Source organism: Phyllostomus discolor, chromosome 9 (assembly GCF_004126475.2).
Source record: "Phyllostomus discolor isolate MPI-MPIP mPhyDis1 chromosome 9, mPhyDis1.pri.v3, whole genome shotgun sequence".
Taxonomy (NCBI): domain Eukaryota; kingdom Metazoa; phylum Chordata; class Mammalia; order Chiroptera; family Phyllostomidae; genus Phyllostomus; species Phyllostomus discolor.
In genome coordinates, this window is record NC_040911.2 from 9,383,869 (window position 1) to 9,404,015 (window position 20,147).

At 50.8% G+C, this 20,147-nt stretch overlaps 1 pseudogene; it reads left to right on the forward strand.

Annotated features, from left to right (window-relative positions):
- The first annotated feature begins 18,740 nt into the window (after nt 1-18,740).
- LOC114505956 lies at nt 18,741-19,607 on the forward strand (annotated as a pseudogene).
- The last annotated feature ends 540 nt before the right edge of the window (nt 19,608-20,147 follow it).

Here is a 20,147-nt window from a genome sequence, read left to right on the forward strand (position 1 = left end):
ACGCCCTCTGCGGTCCCCTCCTCACCGCTTCATTCGCACAAGCCCTTTCGGAAGGGGTTTATGACAGTGCCATCTTGTCGTAAATGACAGTGAGTCCCACTCTACCATGGACGGTGACCGTGGATGCTCAGCGGCTGGCAATCACCCATGTCACTTAAACGCACATTGTCCCTCATCTTTAAATCGGCATGAGAATACACAGGGGGCGATTTCTTCAGTCAAATGTGCAAGACTCATCTCTAGGCAATTGGTTTCACAGTAGAAAACACTTAAATGTCAGAAAAGGCAAGAGGTGCTCCTTAAACCCCGCACGCCGGCGGCACACACGTTGGAGACGTGCAGAAACCTGGTACTGTTGGCGTGCATTTTGATAGCGCTGACACGAAGGTTTGCACCTAGCTAAAATCTATTAATACCCTTGTCGTCACATAAAGCATTCATTCTTACTGTCGTTTCCCACGCTGCTGCGTTAGGTGGGGAGTTCTGTCCATACCCAGAGGAGAGCCTGGGGAGGGCCGAGGCAGCAATGGGTCCTAGTCCTCCAGGATTCCCAGTGTTCCGGGAACACGGATACGCTTGTACGTATTTTTAAAAAATTACTGGGGTTTCCCAAAGTGTCATCAGAGCGAAACAAGTGAAGATAGAAGTAAGGGGTCACTTCTCTGGTTTTCCCTGGCTTTTCTTTTCGCTGCTCTGCACCCCTGATGGCAGCACCGCCAGATCAGCATGAACAATCAACGGTCTAATTATTCCGGTCACACCAACCCACAATGAAATCTTTATTCCGTGTTTACAGCGATCTCTGGCAGGGGCTGTCTTGCTGTTTCTAAACTGAGAAGAACTGCCCTTTGGCTTCTCTCAGCATCAGCTGCCTTGGTTTCAGCCTTGGATGCCAATAATCAGACTCCTTTTTCTTCCAAAGTGGACATTTTTTTTTTAGGGTGAAAAGGCCCATTCTCATCACCCCCCATATATTCTGGCTGATTTATGTCCCAGCCACTGCAGCCCTTCCTTCCGTATCTCTGTACGTTTCTCCTCTGTCCATAGAACTCCACCAGGCAAATCCCCATTCTAAGTCCAAAATCGGAAAAAATGCTTAACCGAACAGTGCTCACCACTATGAGGGAGAGAAAAATACAGCCGCTGGTTTATGGGTAAGGGAAGTCAAGGAAATCCCTCCTGCTTTTCTAAACTGCTAATTTTCTAGCTCAAAAGGCATTCAATAACTTCTCCACCAGGGGAAAACATATTCACTTTTCAGTGGCTCTCTTGATTACTTCCAACCATTTACTCAAATTCGCCAACAGCTGCACGTCTTTGAGGGGCGTCGGGGGCTGGGGAGTATTTACCAGCGTGTCCGGGGCCGAGAGACCACTGTCCCAGCCCCTCTGAAATGGCGAGGGGCACTGCTGCGCCACAGAGACCGGGCGGAGCAGTGAACTCCAGTCTGAGGGTGCGAGGAAGGCGGCGCCTTCAGCACGGGGGCAGGGGAGCACACCTTGGTTGGCCCTCCCTGAACCACCTGATCGAGTCCCCTCCCTGGATCTGAGAGGCCACGGCAGCCAGTGCTGGGTGGGCCCCATTGCTCTACGTGCTCAGCTGCTTTTTCCCAGAAGAACGTTTCCCTGCCTTGCAGGGGTGACGGCCTCCTTCTTTCTACTCCAGTCTCCAACCCCCTGGGACTGTTCCCCTAACAACCCTTTGCTCCGGCCTCTCAGCCCCCCTCCCCCCAGCACTTCCTACTTTGGCATCGCCTTTCCTGTGAGAACTGGGTCATAACATTTTACAGGGGAGAAAGGTAGGAGGGGGTGTTTCAGCAGTGTACACACGGATTAAATTCCCGGGCAACTCTCCCCAAATGAAAGATAATTTTTGTACAAGTATGCACAAGCATGTCCAGAATGCTAAGTCATTCTGATGTTTGTACTTTTCCGTTTTAATTTTACACTGCCACGTGGGACACACGCTAAAAATACATCTCCTTAACCTGCAGCGTAGCAAACTTTTCACCAAACATTTAAAAAAGTGCATCTTATAGATTGCCCTTCCCCAGGATGCTCCAGGGGTTTTGTGGGGGGTACAACATTAGATCATCTGATGACACCTGTCCTCTCGGAAAAGTGTGGCTACTCGCACACTGGCAAGTAGGGAGAATCAGGCTGAAAAGCAAAGGTCACACCAAATGTCAGCGGCCACGGCCTAGGTAAACTCTGAGACTTTGATCCCCATTTATATCACTTTCTCCTGGCTCTTCATCTGTCTCTTTTTTCTGAGCAGGAAGGGATCTGGACAGCGAGGAGGCTCGACCTCATCTCCTATGCTGGTTTAACTGATGCTGTTCTCCCACACTCTTGCCCTATTTTCTGTGCCATCCACTGGCCAAGCCTGGACCCCGGACAAGCTCTGACCGGGGGCCAAGGCCGGAGGAGGCAACCGCCGGTGCCCTTGTGGCCGCCTCCATCGTTGGGAAGTGAAGCCTGCCCCCGGCCCAGTGACATGCCCAGGGGGACTGCGAAGGTCCCACTAAGAGAAACCCGAATGTCCAGGTCGTACGATACGTGAGAGGAAAAAGCTGGGTCAAACATGGGGTTCAAGACAGGCCGTGCCTTCACAGTTCCCAGGCCAGATGAGACCGAGGAAGGGAATCAGACAGAAATCCATTTCCATCCGTGGCCTCTGGGCAAGCACACGACACAGCTGTGACTTTTTGGTGTTTCTGCTGTCCTTAGGTGGACCCTGCACCTTAGCTGGGCCCCTGGCATCACCATGTCTCTGAGGGGATACCTCCCTTTGGTGGGGAGACGTACCAGAAACCGGAGGGTGTCGGGGGTCAGTTCATTTGGGGAGGGGCAGGCCGGTTCCAGGCCACCTACAACATTCAGCAAACCAGATCCTCCCTGGCATTCCTGCCATCACAACATCGATAGCATGACTAACAGTGATGATAATGCCAGTAATAATGAAACAGTAAACTGTGAGTCTGCCAGGCGACCAACCCCCACTGCTCCGCTTCCAGCCCTTACTCCCCGCCTGGCCTCCGCGGGGAGAAAAAGCTCTGGCGCTGCCTCCCGGCTGCCCTCCAGGTTCCAGCCCCCACCCCACCTGGAGGTGGAGAGCCAGGCAGAGGCTCCGACTTTAGCCTAAGTACAGCCCACAGTCTCTCCTGTTGCTAAGGGCCGGCTGGGACTCCGCGATGGCGTTTTCTTGACAAATCTGCAACTTTCACCAGATCCGACCCCCTCGCTGCCCCCTGCCCCCCACCCCGTCCCAACGCCTCCCCGCTCCCGCTCCCCACAATTACGAAGTGCAAAGCTCAAACAACCCGCGCCGCAATCCAGCAATTCAGAGCTTTCCCTGCGAGTGTCAGGGCCCGAGACAGGAAATCCGGGGAGTTAGCGATGTCCGGCAGGTGGTGGGGACACAAGTCACCGCCACATTCTTCCCCCACAGCCGAGCTCGGGTGGGGGTGCAGCGCTAGGCACGGACTGGAACCGGACCGTGGGCTCCCGCGACTCCCAGGAGTCTGGGACTCTAGCCCTCCTTCCCGCGCATCCCGGTACGAGGGACGAGGCTGACCCTGTTTCACTGGCAGCCGGAGGGAGGCGCCACCGCCCGCGGGGCACAACGAGCGCGAAGCCAGGCCAAGCGCCCCGTGAGCTGGGCTCTCGGGCACTCCATCCCCATCCCCTGGCGCGCAGCTCCAGCTGCCAGTGCGCCGAGTCCTCCGGCAGCCCTGCTGCATCCCAGCTTCCCGCCCCCGGAGAGCAGCCCCGCGGTACAGACAGTCCCTTCGCGTCCCCTTCTCCCCCAAAGTCCGGGGAAGTCTAACTCCCACCGGTCCCCAGGCTCGCCGCAGCGGCGGCCGGTATTTGCAGGGAGAGCGCGTCGCAGAGCTGGACCGCGCGCACAGCCCGGGGACGACTTTCCCGAGAGGGCGGGTTCCGGAGCCCGGAGCCCGCAGCCCGGGGACAGACGCACGGGGCCGACCCGATCTCTGCGCTTTACCTGGCACGGCTGGCGACTCTCCGGGGATGTTCGGTCCACACTCCTCCGAGGCGCGCGTCCGGCTCACATCGCTGCCTCCCGCACTGGGCGGCCGGTGTCCCGCTGGGTCCCTTCGCCCCCGCTCACAGCACTGCCCCCACCCCCCACCCCCCTACCCCCTCCGTCAAAAGTGTCACAGCTTTTCTGCTTCCGGATCTTTTGCAAAGTCTCCGTGCGGTCACCAGGAGTTGGGCGGCAATGCGGGGGCGCTGACCAGCGATGCCGTGCCCCGCCTTCCCACGGGCCCCCTGCGCTGGGCCCGGCCGGGGAGAACAGCCGCCGCCTCTGGGTCACCGTCTCCGGAGCGCAGCGCTGCACGGTCCGCCTCTCACCCCTCGCGCCGTCCCCAGACCGAGTGGCTGCCGCCTGCCTGTGCCGCGGGTCCTCATTCCCCTGCTCATGAATATTCTGACAGGGGCTAATGCCGGTGAAAATTGAATTAGCCAATTGGGGCCAGGAATGTGCGCTCTTTCCTCCGGGGGAGCTGTCTGGAACACCACCAGAAGAAAGCAATTAGCGTCCGGCTGGCACCCTGTGGTTTCGACCAGTGAGGGGCAAAATGGGTTAATTCTTTAAATGCAGTTTAGAGACCGCATTTAAATGCTAAAACCCCTCTATTGGCTGAGAGAGTAAGGAAATGTTAGGAGGGAGAGAGAGGGAAGGGATAGGCAGGCTTGCGGGTGGGGGCGGGGTGGCGTCTCCACGCCCGAACTCCCTGAAGTTGGAGTCACTTACTCTGCATAGATTCTGGATTCTGGAAGGGGCAGTTGATGTGAGAACTGAAATAGACAGGCAGACAGGATCAGAAAGGATGTCAGTCTAGGTTTAACCTTGACCTTGAGGAAGCAGAGGACTGGAATGAATTTTTTCCAGAGGAAGGGTGAGGAGAGCTGGCAGAGGGAGAAGGACACCTTAGTCATTGATCTACTTTTGAGAATTTCACAAATCGTAACAAAACCATCGAGCCTGAGGCCTTTGGGGGAAGCAGGGTTGGAGTGCAGATGCCCGGAGGTCAGAAGCGTCTGAGGGGGAGGCTGAGACCACCGTGGGGGAGCGGCTTCCGGTTATTAGCGCAATGACTATGACAGGACCACGCTAGAAATCCTTCCCAACCAGGGACCGGCCTTTTCCATTCTGGGGTCAAACAGACAAGGTCGACAGGAGGGACAGTCTCTCTCTCGTCTTGCCGCCTGCCCTAGAATGCCGAGTTCTTTAGGTATTGATTACAGCTCGGCTCAAGCCAGAGGGTCGGGAGGGACTCTGCAGCCACATGTCCCTTCACCCTCTCCACATGCAGTGCTTCAGGGTTTCCTCCCCCATCACTCATTTTCTAAATGCGGACCAGTGTTTTGATTGACTTGCTCAGTGGCCAAATGATCCGTGTGGATACACAACTGATAAAACTTTGTGTGCAAGTAAAGGATCCAATCCTCTCACGTGTGCCCGTAGAAACCAAAATCCTGATTAAGGAAATTGTGTCATATTTTAATACGTTTTAGGAAGGTCTAGAATCGATACAGTTATCAGAATAATTACTAATATTAAAACAGCTAATATTTATTGAGCACTTGTTACGTGACGGCCATGCGTTACATGAGTCATCTCATTTAATCTGTCCAACTACGACTGTATTCAGATATGTTATTTCCCCATTTGAATAGGAAGGCGAGGCTCAGAAACAGCAGTGGTGTGCCCAGGTCACCTAGCTCGGAAGTGGCGGACATGAATTGTGGCCCAAAGCAGCCTAAGCAATATGCCAGAGCCTTCAGGACACCAGCAGCCCATACAGCCTCCTCATCCAAGAAGAGAGCCAGTTTCTTGGTGTTTTGTCGAAGTGGCTTGTCCTTGATGATTCATTTCTTATTGCAATTTACAAGGAAAAAAGACTTTGGGGAGGGGAATGATGTGATTAATTTTATGTCTCAATTTTGGTTGGGTCACAGAGTGCCTGCGTATTTGGTCCAACATTTACCCTGATGGTTTCTGTGAAGGTGTTTTTGAAGAAAATTACCATTTAAATGGTGGAGTAAGGAAAGCAGATTGCCCTTCCCATTGTAGTGGGCCTCATCCAATCAGTTGAAGGCATGAAGAGAACAAAAAGGCCATCCTCCCCTTAGTAAGAGAGAATTCTCCCTCCCAATGTCTTGGAAATGGAACTTGTTATTTCAATAATTGCATGAGCTGATTCCTTATTATCCATCTCCTGTTATTTCTCTTTCTCTGGAGAGCCCTAGTACAGATGGATACCTCTGGTAAATACTACTATTTTTGAATTTCTCATGAAGGTCTGAATATTTTCATCTCCCATCACATTGTCTGGTACATAATATACAATAAGTATACATTTTTACTTAAGGTTTTCCAGACCTATTATCCTGTTATTAAGAGGGGAGGACAAATATAATATGCATAAATATGTTCTAAAAAGGTCTGTCCAGAAAAAGTCTAGCCACTGTTAATATAACAAGAACAGTTTGCACGACATCCGTGTAACCTGGCAGCCAAGGAGAGTGGACTGGAATGTGCATGTGTGAGCAATGACAACTTTACTGTCCTGGTCAGTGGGGGCGGTAGACGCTGTTGAGTGAGCACGTGTACTGTGTGTGGCCATTACATTAAAAATGATTGAGTGAGTAAAGCGATGAATCTGCATCAGATTTTGCATTAAGCTTGAAGGTTGCTCCGTGGAAACTGTTTAGATGATCCAGAAGGCCGCAGCTGTGGGCAACTGGTGATCGGCAGCTTCACGACAACACGCCTACTCACACATCACACCTCATGCAGAGTGCTTTTGTGAAACATCAGGTCATCCAGGTGATTTAGCTCTGCTACAGCCCAGGTTTGGGCCCTGCAACTTCTGGATTTTCCCAAAACTAAAATTAACTTTTCAAAGGAAAGAGGTTTCAGACTGTCAATAAGATTCAGGAAAATACAACGGGGCAGCTGATGGCGATTGGAAGAACTGTGTGTGGTCCCGAGGTGCCTACTTTGAAGGGGACTGAGGCATCATTGTCCTATGCACAGTGTTTCTTGTACCTTGTATCTTCTTCAATAACTGTCTCTTCGTTATAGTACGTGGCTGGATACTTACTGGACAGACCTCATCTTGTGTGTATACATGTGTGTATGTGTAAAGAGATACCAATTTGAATGAAATTTTATCTTTGAAGAACTGAAAAATGGACTGCAATAGAGGAGCTTAAAGCAGTATTTCTAGATATTATTCGAGGGGAGAAATTTTACTATTACAATGTCAGGGGTAAAAGTGATCAGGTCCAATCTCTGATTTCAACAGTAGTAGAATACCCACTCAATGCAAGACATTTCTGTTCATGTATTTTCTATTGAAGCTCACATTTCAATCACTTAAAACAGTTGAGGATCTGCCATATTTTATTCTCTGAAACTTTGGGTGGTTTAAAACCCTTTGTAAAAAAAAAAAGTTTATACTGTTTTATCCCGTTGTTAAATATTTATAATGTTCCCCATCGCGATTCCTCCCTACCATGCTCTGCTGGATCCTTCTTCTAAGGAGGGCATCCTCTTAGGGTTTAGAGGCATCCTTTCACAGAAAAGTCTTCAGATGCTGGAGTGTTTCTGTACGCGAATGTGCTAACGTGTGCTCCGGAGTCTGCGTGGACAGGGCAGGGGGAGGGCCACCAGAGGGGGCAGTGTAGGGGCGCTGGCTCTGGGTAGGGCGGGGGGAGAGTCCTGGGCCGGCCAGTCACCGTTGGAGCGAACCCAGTTAGCGCCCCACCCAAGTGCAGGTAACAACAATGCCGTGTCTGTTGGGTGGTGCCCTGTGCGTACTCGTTGCTCTCCTGCCTGCTGTCTTGTGGCGTCGTCCCAGTAACCCTGCCGGGGCCGCGTGTTATCCCTAGTTAATGGGTGAGGAGTGTCGGGCTCACAGAGATTTAGTGACACGCAGCGCTTCTCCTAGGGACGGGTAGAGCGGGAGCTTTCACGACAACAGCGTCACCTTCTCAGAGAGGCCCTCTGTGGTGTCTTCGTTTGTCCGCACCTCCCCGCACGCACTTCTTGTTCCCGTGGAAACACAAGGCCCCCTTTCGCGTCCCCCTGGGATTTCTGAGACGCGTCAAGAGATGATTAGGACACAACGTGTTGTCTCTGTCACTAACAAAACCTGAAGCTGGGGACCTCGTCTGAATCGTTTTTGTATCCCCAAACTCAGGTTTGTGGGAGGCACTCAGGAAGCCCACCCACCCCAGTTCTGCACAGACCAAAAACGCGCCCCATCGACTTTATTGGGCTGTTGGGGTTCAATGAAATAGTTGGCAGGTGCTTCGGAAATTTAAAAACACCATGCAATGATATTACTATTTTTACTGTTCAAAAGTAATTTAGAAATAAATACAATAATTTTAGCTTTGACCTCCGACGTAATTTCTGCGGGTGAGAAAGTGGTTTGGTGATTTTTGTCAGCTGCTGTTATTTAGGACACGGACGGGTGACCCTTGCTCAGATAACAGCCGTCCGGCTAACAGCCCTAAACCGGCCCATTAAGCAAGAAGCCACGAGTCTGAGAAAGGCGAGGGTGTGTGTGGGCGCACATGTGCCTGCACAATCTTTCTGCAGGTGAAGACTTTTCTGTGAATGAGCGGCGTCGGCTGCTAGTACTCCTGTGTTTCTCTCAGGGAGGGGTCTGCTTGTCCTCCTTGGGGTGACCTTTATTAAGAGCCTCCAAGGTCGCAGCGTCAGCAGCAGAGCTGGGGCTCCGGACCCTGAGCCACACTGTTCTCACTGCCTCACCCTGACCCCGCCTGGCAGCCGCTGCCCGTCCAGCCGGCGCGGTTTCTGGTTTTGCAATTGAGCTGAGCGACACCTCCTCGTAATTAGCCTTCTGAGTCAGCTAGTGCCCTTGTCATGCGATTTCATGATCTATATTATTCAGTATTATCCATTCAAGATATTTTTGGGTGCGTAATGATAATTATTTAGTAGAACTGATGACAAAGACGCACTAAAAATACTTTGTGGCTTCATGGCGTGCCTTTACCATGAATATTCATAATGGAACAGTTGTTTTGGTTAAAAATATACGCGCATTCGCAGACTCGGGAATTCCTGTTGATCTATAGGTTATTTTCTATAGCACTGATGTACAAGTCACAGGGATTTCTCCGCTGGTTTTCCTGAGGCCATCTGTGGTTCCGCCGCCTTTGCTCGTGTGTTTGTGTGACCAACAGTCATTACGTCCTTTGCATTTGTGGGCCAGTCAGTGACTTCGAGTCCTTTTCAGAGAAACTTGTTCCCACACTGTTGATGTCTGTCGATTCCTGTCTGTTTTCCTGTGTTTGCGAACATACAATAGTGGAGAAAAGTGCACCCCCCCAGCCCTGCCCCCCACCTCCAAGGAGAAGCAGCCGCAGAAACATTCAGTGCTGGGGACAACCTTCCGGAAGTTGATGCTGCCGATCCAGTGGGTTGAATCTGACGAACTTGACCACGGTGTCCTCGCTACGGGCGAGGCGCCCTGCCGGTCACTGCAGACGTTTCGGGGAGAAGTGAACCCAGGGACTGCTCTCAGGAAGTCTGTGATCTGGGAGACGGGCTTCCACACTGAGCAGAGCAAAGGCTCGAAGGCAGAAATGGGTGCTTTCCGTTCAAGGGTCGAAGGTGAGGCGCTGGGAGGCCCCGAAGGGAGGGGGGTTGTTTTCAGTGGAGGAGGGACGGGAGACTGCTCTGTGGAAGGAGCAGCGGTGCACTTGGGTCCTGAAGAGTGGGTAGAATTTGGGAGCACGGGAGAGGGCGGAGGGACCATCAGGGGTCCGAGGTGGAGGTGTGGGGAAGCGCAGCATGACTTCGAGGGGTGGCCGGGATCGCCGTCCCCCAAGCACATGCCGAGCACACGTGGCATTAAAGGAGATAAAGCTGGAAGGGCAGCTGGAGCCCAGAGGGCCTCGGATCCCCCTCGGAGAAACGTAGATGTTGCTCTGGAGGCAGTGACGAGGCGGCTGCTTCTGAGCCTGGGACTGACACGCTGCAGCTGTTTGTGGCCGAGCGTGGAACAGTCTCCGAGGCGGGAGACTGAAGGGGTGGGGGCCAGCCGGGAGACCTGCAGGAGCCGAAGCAAGATGTGATCATGGCCTCAGCCGGGAAGGAGGCCGCAGGGCCTGAACGGGGAAGTGAGACAGGAAAGTATCCGTGTGTGTGTGTGTGTGTGTGTGTGTGTGTCACTAGTGCACTGAAGTGCTTTTTACTACTTGTCTTGCGTGCCCGTCTCAGTAACTCCCTCTCTCTCCCCCTCCCTTTCTACACGCCCCCCCCGAACAAGTGCACACATGAAAGTACACACAGGACACACACGCTCATAGACAAAGCACACAAAGTGCATGCATGCACATACGTGTACACACTTGCATGTGCACGCTCACCCAGTGCCGTGCAAGGCATTTTGCTGGCACGAGGTCATTGTTTGCTGAGTGGAATACAAAAACATTGATGCGGGGCTCAGAGCAAATGAGGAATTGCGAAATATTGATCCCAGCCAGTGATGGATCTTGCTAGGCGAACTACAAAAATTCCTTTATGTCTGTTACTAATTGGCATTGGGGACAAAGGCATGTCTGGAGTGGAAGGTGACTTCTGGTCGTAGGAACGCGTGAGGACATGAAAATGCTTGGTGACGCTGATGGCGGGCACCACTGGAGACCCTTTTGGCCACAATGTGTCTTCTCTCTGAGGTCTTGAAAGCCTTCTTGTGTGAACTCCAGGGCACTGTACCGAGGTTTCCATTTACCCATTTAGAAGGTGGGGTGGGCAGAAGGATGGCCCCCAAAGACGTCCACCTCCCAATCCCTGGGACCCGTGACTGGGTTAGTTTACAAGCGAAGGGGAGTTCAGGGAGCTGATCCGCGGACGTTCTAATGGAGCGGATTACCTTGGATTATTGGAGTGGGCTCAGTATAGTCTCAAGGGTTCTGCAAAGGAGAAAAGGGAGACAGAAGAGGCAGAGTCGGAGTGATGTGATATGCAGATTCTACTGGCGATGGATGGCTTTGAAGTTGGTGGAAGGGGCCGTGAGCTAAGGAATGGGAGCAGCCTCTAGAAGCTGGAAAAAGTGAAGCAACCTCCTCCACAAGAGCCTCCAGAGGGGAGCCCAGCTCTGCTGCTGACACCTGAGTGTTATCCCAGGAGACACACACCAACCAGACTTCTGACCTCCAGAGTTGTCAGATAACAAACTGGCGCTGTAGTAAGTCACTGACTTTGTGAGCATGCTTACTGTTTTGGATTTATATTCTATATAAGGGTGCACGGTGCCCCAAACTAGGTGAGCTATGGTTGGATGATGCCCTAGATTCAACCATAGACATATGTTTTGTTACAAAATTCCAAACCTTGGTCTGAATATAGTATACACAACACCTTTAGGGGTGTGAAGGAGGAGTGTGTGTTCTTTGATTGCGTCATACTGGGTGCAGCGAGGAGGCCGATGGATTTAAATGAAACTCCCTGTGTGGTCCCTCAGACAAGACTCCTAGGCAGGGCACTGACATCACAAGAGTGTGGAGCATGGTGGGAGCGCGGTGAGAGCGCGGAGCAGGGCCAGAGCGCGCAAAGCACCTCGAGAGCACGGAGCGCGGCGCCAGTGCACCGCAGCCACAGCCTGTGTTTATGACCTTGCCCGGGTCACCCTGTTGGTCCTTCACGGAAACACATGTTTCTACATGTTCATTTTTATCATTCTCTTTCAAGTGGCCTATCTTTCGGAAGAAGGTATTTTAAATCACTTCTTTTTTACTTTCATTATTATTATTTGTATCACAGGTGTCATGTGAGATGAGTTAATTCCAACAGGATGGAAATAATATCATCAGATGTTGTAGCTTTATATAAGAGGGCAAGTTGTCAGTAACCGAGTAGGAATTCCTTTGTTTCAGCAACATACAAGTTTGACCTGTTACTTTATTTTGGTGCTTTATCAAAGAGTAGAGTAAATGGCAGGAAAAAACACAGTTTGAAGCATGTGCACTGTGAAACGCCAGGTGCACTCAGCAGGACACAGATGCTTAATGATCACTCCTTATTCATACCAGAGCCTCTGAAAGCTGGGCAAGGTACACGCTATTTAAAGATACACTGATTCCTAAAATTAGCGTGGAACATCAATTAATTTTTGAGCACGAGCCTCTGGTAAGTCCTCACATACACACCGAGTTTCTGCAACTTTTGATGTGCAACTACACCAAATGTTACGAGAACATAAAGCAGCCTAAAAATAAAGTATAAAATAAGATGACTAATTTCATGTGGAGAGGTTTCGCAGATGAAGGAGGCTCGATGTGCAAGTTCTTTTGTAAGTAAAAACTATTCATTATTCTGGGCATCATTCTGAAATCTTATGGCAACAGCTCCAAATAGGCCGATTGATAACCTACTAAAGGCAGACTTGTGGGTGATTTAAATGAGAGGATCTGTGCTGTGTAACACTGGAAAATTAATAGCCACTCCTCATTTTTCTCTGATTGAAAAGCATATTTTTCTCTCATGGAAAAGCAGAAGGAAAGGAAGGCAGTAGAGCCTAGTGGCTAAAAAGACTGCCCCTGGAGTCTCACTCTCTGGGTTCAATTCTCGGCTCGGCTGCTTGCCCGTGACCTTGAATGAGTTACTTAATTTTGTTGTGCCTGCACTTCCTCATCTGTAAGTGGGTATAAATAGTACCACCATGTCTTAGGGTCCTTCTGAGGGTTAAATTACTTCATCCGTGGTAATTGTTTAAAGATTAGCCACTATTAGATTCCACATATGAGTGAAATCACATGGTATTTGTCTTTCTCTGGCTGGCTTTTTTCACTGAGCATGATGCTGTCCATCCAGGGCTGTTGCAAAGGGTTACATTTTATTCTCTTTTATGGCCATGTAGTATTCCATTGTGTAAATGTACCACGGCAAAACAGAACTAACCGGCAAAATAGAGGAGGACTAATAGCTGGAGAGCAGGCTGACAGCTCTCCAGGAGGGAGGGCTGGGGAGTAGAACAAATGAGCAAAAAAGAAAAAAAGAGAGAGAAAGAACTCGTGGACACGAAGAACAGTGTGGTGATTGCAGGGAAGGGGGGTGTGGACGGAGGTAGAAGAGGGTGTAGAGGAGATAAATGCTGATGAAAAAAATAAGATTAAGAATTGTGTAGAATTTGGAAGAAAGTTTAGCCAATATTATTAACAGAAGGGCATGTGTTTCTATGCTTTTTAATATCATCTTTGTCAAGAAAGAAGAATGAGACACTTTGGTCACTGTCGTTTGTACCATTGTTAGAATAGTAAAATCACAGAATATTTGAGTAGAAGGGACCTGGGAGATGGCTGAGTCCAGCGCCCCCTCATTTTATCACTGAGAAAACTGGGGTGCAGAGAGTCAAAGGTGCTCACCCAAAGCCTCACCCAGTTTCCCTCTCTCTCCTCATGCATGTTTCCCCTGTTCACGCGGATTTGCGACCCAAATCAAATTTACAGAACTAATCAGTCTGACGGTCACCCTTGTGGGGGGTGAGGGACAAGCTTTGTCCCTGTGGGTGGGGCGTGAGGGGGAGGGACGGCAGAATGGGCACTGAGGTGCGTCCCACGCGAGGGCGGTGTGCCCCGAGCCGCCTCGCCCAGGGGATGTTGCAGGAAAAGTGGTGGATGGGGTTGTGAATTGCTCCGTGTGCCCACTCATCAGATGGACTGTGAGCCAGTCCTTATTTCCTCTGCCTGTATTTCCTCATCTCCGTCTGACAGCTGGTCAGACCTCCCCCAGGGCAGTCAGCTGTGAGAGGGGAACCAGCAAGAGGGTGTAGGCGTTCCTTCAGCTCCAGAAGTGACCTCGGAAGCAGACAGAGGCCGTTACAGCTAAGGGTGGGTCAGGTTCTTGAAACCCCTTGGGGTGAGCAGTCTGCATGGGCGCCCTGCTGTGGAGCAGAGAATTTCGGATATATGACTTTTTAGCCTGGTTAGAGGTCCCTCCCTTATGACCTCTAACCTTGGAGGACAGGAAGAGACAGCACGCTGTGGCAGGGCTGGGTGAGGGAGAAGAGGGTGAGGGTTAGGAGGAGGAGGAGGGAGAGGGAGGGAGTGACGGTGATCCTCCTCAGTGGCCGCTTCTTGGGCTGTTTTGCCTTCCATGCGGTTTACAGGTAGGCGGGATGAGAATGCATGGGGAAGTAAGGGCCACCCAGAAAGCCGTGAAGGAGGGCAAGGGCGCCGTAAACATGCCAGCAAAAACGCATCTGTTGTTGCCAGGTTGTTGTTGTTGTTGTTGTTGTTTTTTACAAGGGACGAGGACAGCTGTACAACAAGACAGTATGTGCTGGGCACCCTGGGTATCGGTTCAATATGGGTTTACCCAAGGGGAATATTTTTTTACTGAACCAGATTCTTCCCAGTAAGAAGTGTGATGTGAGCTTTAGATCGAGAGAGAAAGTGGGCTTATTTGGGTGATTTTTATAGGGGTAAAGGGTACAAGAGTCTCAAAAGAAATGTGTTGACGTTTTCCTTAGCATGTTTAAGACTACAAAGTCTCACCATTGTTTCTGGAAATAAAACAGAGGGATGGAGCAATTGGGCCTGCTTTGGGGATGGTGATTTTGGGGAAAGAAAAAGACATATTTGGAATACTGAGGACACAGAAGCGTGCCCTTGGGCTGGAGTTACAGCCCTCCCAGGAATGTTTCACCTGAGGAAGATGGAAGGGCGCGGTGTGTGCACGGCACAGCTGATGACGTCGGCGATGACGCCAGCCGTCACAACTGGCGCTCACTGCTTGTGTCCTGTGGGCCAGGGACAGCACCGGGCATCTGCATACATCGTATCATTTAAATTGCACAGCCACCATTTAAGGCGGCTGCTATTATCATCCCCATAGACGAGGACAGAGAGACGTAGAGAGGGAGGGTGACTAATTTTACCAGAGTGCAAAGACAAATGGCTTATAGGTGCCGTTTAAGAAATTATTCCGGTAAATAGGCTGTTAGCGGAAGTCTTTCAGGTGTGGAGGACAAGGGCACAGCTCCGACCTCGTTCCGTGGAGAGCGCAGCGCCTTGGCAAGGGAGAAGGGCACAGCCTGCAGCTCGGGAGGGCATCTGGGACGGGAGCCGCAGTGGGTGCCCGCTGCCCGTGCTGGTGCAAGGCCGCCCTCCAGAGGTGGAAGGTGGGATGGTGTGAGGGGCCACAGAAAATGCGGGGGGGGGGGGGCGGGAATACAGGGTTGGTTGATGGGCAGGGCAGAGAGTGAGTCAGTGAAAGGCCACGCACACCGCAGTAGCGATGAGCCAGCGAGCTGACCACGGCAGTGCAGGAAGGCGCTCCTGCTGAACAACTGAGAACCAGGGCCTCGGAAAGGACAGGCCCTCAGGGGAACGGAGGCAGGGAGGGCCGCCAGCCGTGGTGAGCCAGAGAGACCCACAGCACTGAAACTGACTCATCCGAAGGACGCGGGGCCCTGATACCCGGAGGTTAGAACAAAGGACGACAGCGGTAGGGTACACAGTGGAGTAAACAGGAGAAGAGGGAGGAAGGTTTGGGGCCGAAGAAAAGTCAGCTTTGTCCTTACGCACTCCGTAAGGCAAGTGACTCTGGAAGGCAGGACGCCATGGAGCCAGCTGCTGGGGGCAGCCCTTGGGGGCAACACCAGGCAAAGGGGTGGGAGGAGGGCGGGGTTCCACATGGGCATTCTTGTATCACAAGGATGGGTGGTCTGGTAACACTTGTCAGCAGGGTCAGGGTTCTGAACAGGATGGGCCGGCCGGGCTGGGGGCTGGGTTTAGGTCCGTGCGTGACTGCTCTAAAGGTACATGACGGAAAATCTGGGATGGAGGCCACAGGGTAGTGAACTCCAACCAAGGAGCAAAAAGATTCATTTTGTAGACATACTGAATAAAGAATTGTATCTCAGGGGGGAAAAGTGATGGAATGGAAAATAAAGAGTGACAGAGAGAGGTGAAGGTTTTGTCAGTGTGGGAAAATAGATGGAAGTATCTCTCTCTCCTCTTTCTCTTTCTCTCTGCACATGCACCCCTGCCCAATAATAATGGTTGACTGCGCGCCTGCACTGCACTGGGAACGGTCTTCAGGGAGGCCCCAGCACTGACCATCTGCATATTCTTCCCGACCGCCCTCCTTCCTAAGAGAAGGGTGCCGAAGCCGCCCGGGAAGGAAGAGGGAGGCAGGGAGATGGGGGGCCAGGCGTCCTGATCCTGGAGCCTACACTCCGCCCCATCGCACTGCCCTGCGTCTCTGCAAGCAGCTGTGCGCCAGTCACGGGCCAGAATACATCACCAAAGTGATGAACGAGCCCTCGGATAAAACTGACGGATGTATGTATAACAAAAACATAAAGTGTGACTGCAAAGTAGGCAGGGGGCCTTTCGGTCCTGTCTGTCTCATTCTTGGCTGCATTTGCAGGTGATTGCATTAGTTATCGATAGCTGCACCCCAGATTATCCCAAATCTAGTGTCTTGAAACAGCAAATATTTAGTATGTCAGTTTTTGTGTACCAGGGAGCCGGAACCAGCTTAGCTGGGTGCTTCCGGTTCAGAGTCTCTGCTGAGGTGACCGCTAAACTGTTGGGGTGTTCTGTCCTCTCACAGCTCCCCTGGGGGAGTGTTGGTTTCCAGGCGCATGCCACTGGCTGCTGGGGGGCCTCACGGCATGACCGGGGGTTTCTCCATGGTGCTGCCTAAGGTGGCAGCTGGCTTCTCTGTCCCCAAGATGGCCTCATGACAGAGCAGCTAGCTACCACGGGAACAAGCGATTCAAGAGAGTGCTCCGGATGGAAGCAACAGTCTTTGTATAACCTATCCTCCCTCGCTTTTGCCGTATTCTTTTTATTACAGGTAAGCTGCCAACTTGGGCCCCCACTGCAGGGACAGAGCTACACAGGGGGCCGTCATTGGGGACCATTCTGGCTGTCACCATCCACGCTCCTGCCCCCATTCCCTCTTTCTCTGTCTCGGACTCCGTGTTCCTCTTCTTTCCCGTACTTCGTTGGTGGCCCCCTTAGTCTCCTTTAATAGCTTACCCCTTTGCTCTGTCCTTATGCGTCTTTTTTTCCCCACACTTTGTATTCTCCCTGGTCAAGAGCCTACATGCCCACGGCTGCAAATGTAGACTGACTCCTAAGTAATTTGTCTCTGGCTCTGACCTTGGTCTCGAGCCCCTACCCGATTCACTGCCTGCTGGACACTGTAGCCTGTTCCGTAGCCCATGTGGCTGAAGAAATGAAACTCATCACCCATATCCCCCTGCTTTTCTCGGTTTCTGAGGATGACACAGTTGCCCACCGAGTTGCGCAAGCCAGGACCCCAAGAGACTCTCCCGAAACGCTTTCCTCTCAGTCACCCCCAGTGCCCGGCCAGTCGTCATGGTCTGTCCATTCTAATTCCTCATCGTTTCTTGAACCTATACCCCTTCTGTCTGCCCTTACAACTAACTGCCTGCCCTAACTAAGGTCCTCACCACCTCTTTCCTAGGTTATTAAAACATTAACATAGTCTTCTTAAAGCACTCCCTACTTAGAATTCATCTTTCCTCAAATCGCTTTTCTGCAAAAGGCAGATCTGATCGAGTTCCTCTTCCATCTAAAACGGCACGCTGACTTTCTGACCACTGCGGCGTGAAATCGGAAGAGATGCCGGCGTAGCGGAACGAGGGTGGACGACGTCATCAGAATCAGTTCAGTTCAGTCCTGACGCCACCACTTATGAATTGCCTGAGGTTGGATAAACTTTACAAAGGTGGGAATCATGCCCGTGATCACCACAAAGTTGTGAGGGTGAAATGACATAACGGAAACTGCCGAGTTTTCTGCAAATGTGGGCTGTTGTTGCTAACAGGCTGGCTGAATAATTAATTGTCTTTACTTTTGTGAAGGCAGGTAGCACATGTAGTTTCCTAACCGCGTCATTTTCCCTGCTCTTCTTTGACTTTGGACGCGATGTTTTTTCCAGCTTGGAACACCTGTTCCGTCCACCGTCCCACTGGCTCCCTGGCTTGCTGACCAGCAGACTTCTGCCCCTCCTTCCGCATCCCACTTCCTCTCCTGTTGGGACCTCTGATGACTTCCTGCTGACGGGGACCTCTCGGACCCCCGTCCAGGTGGCACGCGCCTCATCAGATGCAGTTGTTTCTTTGTACACTTAGCTCCACAGTAAATGTTGAAACTGAGCGTGTCATCCCAAATGCCTAATATAGTACCTACTAGACAGAGATAGTAAGTCATTAAAAAAAAATTTCCTAACATCTGAATAAATGGTGATTTTTTGTCTTAATTTTTAGGTTATAGTCAAATTAATTTGTAGACTATAGAAAATTTAGTTAAGATCTGTGGTGGAGAAGTAAGTTCACCTTAGAATATGTTGAAATGCCTGGCTGGCATAGCTCAGTGGATTGAGCGCGGGCTGCGAACCAAAGTGTCGCAGGTTCGATTCCCAGTCAGGGCACATGCCTGGGTTGCAGGCCACGACCCCCAGCAACCGCACATTGATATTTCTCTCTCTCTCTCTTTCTCCCTCCCTTCCCTCTCTAAAAATAAATAAATAAAATCTTTAAAAATAAAAAAAAGAATATGTTGAAATGACAGATATAAGACAAAACATGTAAGAAGATTGTGGAAGGGAGCAACAAGCCTTAATGAAGCAAGAGGGCAAAACCTTCCCTCACACTCTGGCTTCTTCAGAAAACCGAACATGGCATCTCCATGAAGAGCCTGTTTTCTGGTCACAGCAGGTATGTTGACTCTTTTCGGAGGTTCCTCGACAATTCCACGAAACGCCAGTGCATGCAGGGATTCACGGACAGGAAGCTGCCAGGCAGGCGTAATAACAAGGACTGCAGACGAAAAATCAGAAATTAGGATTCTAAGCGCTGGCGGAGGTGCAGGTGAAATTGATCTTCAAATTCCCTCCAAAGTGAAGGCTCAATACCCGGGAACTCATACCAGCAATGAGGTTGTTGAACCAAGTGCTGAGGACACTGCAAATACAAAGCGTTTCTAGCCAAGTCATCAAATCTCAAGAACGTTGAGTCTGCTTGGCATGAGGAGACATCACCCGAATATCAAAATGGAATAACGGAGAAAAAAGAACTTCAGAACTAAGACTTCATTCCTATGATTTGGATGCTGTATTATATAAAAGAGACCGCAGCTACCCTGAAATTTTTCCATAGTCGCTTAGCTGCTGATGCTAAGACTCTTCGTGCCTCGTCCCAGGGAGCCAGGGGCTGGGACATGCTGTGGAAAAGGGACAGAGCCCGCTTCTCCTGGGATGACCTCGCCAGAATGTCACTTCGACTGATCGCGCTCAGATGCTGGACACGTAGGGGTTGAGTATGAGTGTTACACCCTTCTGTCCGCCGGGGACATACCTGGCTGTTTTATTGGTGGCCATGAACATGGAGACCGGCTTGGGATTTTTTGACAGGAATCTGTGACGTTAACACAGCAGCACCATCTGATCTCGAAGCAGAACTTGTGAAAGACCGGCAGGAGCCCAGATTCAGTGTAAAGGAAGGCTGGAAGGTCTTTTTTAATGATGGTCCGAGTCTCACAGTGGTTCAGGCATAAATACCAGTCATGACAGTGCATTCAAAAATTGTATTTTAAACAGTGTTGATCATTTATTTCTGTGTTAAAATTACAAGTATATATCATACAAATAGGGAATTGTCTCTTATATGTAAAATCTAGAAAATGTCAAGACATTCTTGGACTTCTGTGTACAATTATGTATGATTTCGCTCATATTACCCCATCCGTTCTCCAGGTAAAGAGACCACATGCAGGACAAATATCACCTAAGCTGGAAGAATGAGACGACTAAGTTTCACTGGCTTATTGATAGTAAAATCCTTTCCATTTGTTGTCTATACTGGAATTTCCTAGAACACCAATGAAGTATATACTATGGATTCTTCACATACTAGTAAAGTCTATGCTTATTGGTACTTTGGGGGCGGGGAATAAGAGAGAGAATGCTTTCCAAACAGAGGATGAGACATTTATTTGTATAGGAAAGTAACAAAGGGGTCAGAGCATGAATAACAGATGTCAAAGAACAAAGGAAGAACTTACATACGGGATGCCTCGGTGGAGAAGGAAAAGAAG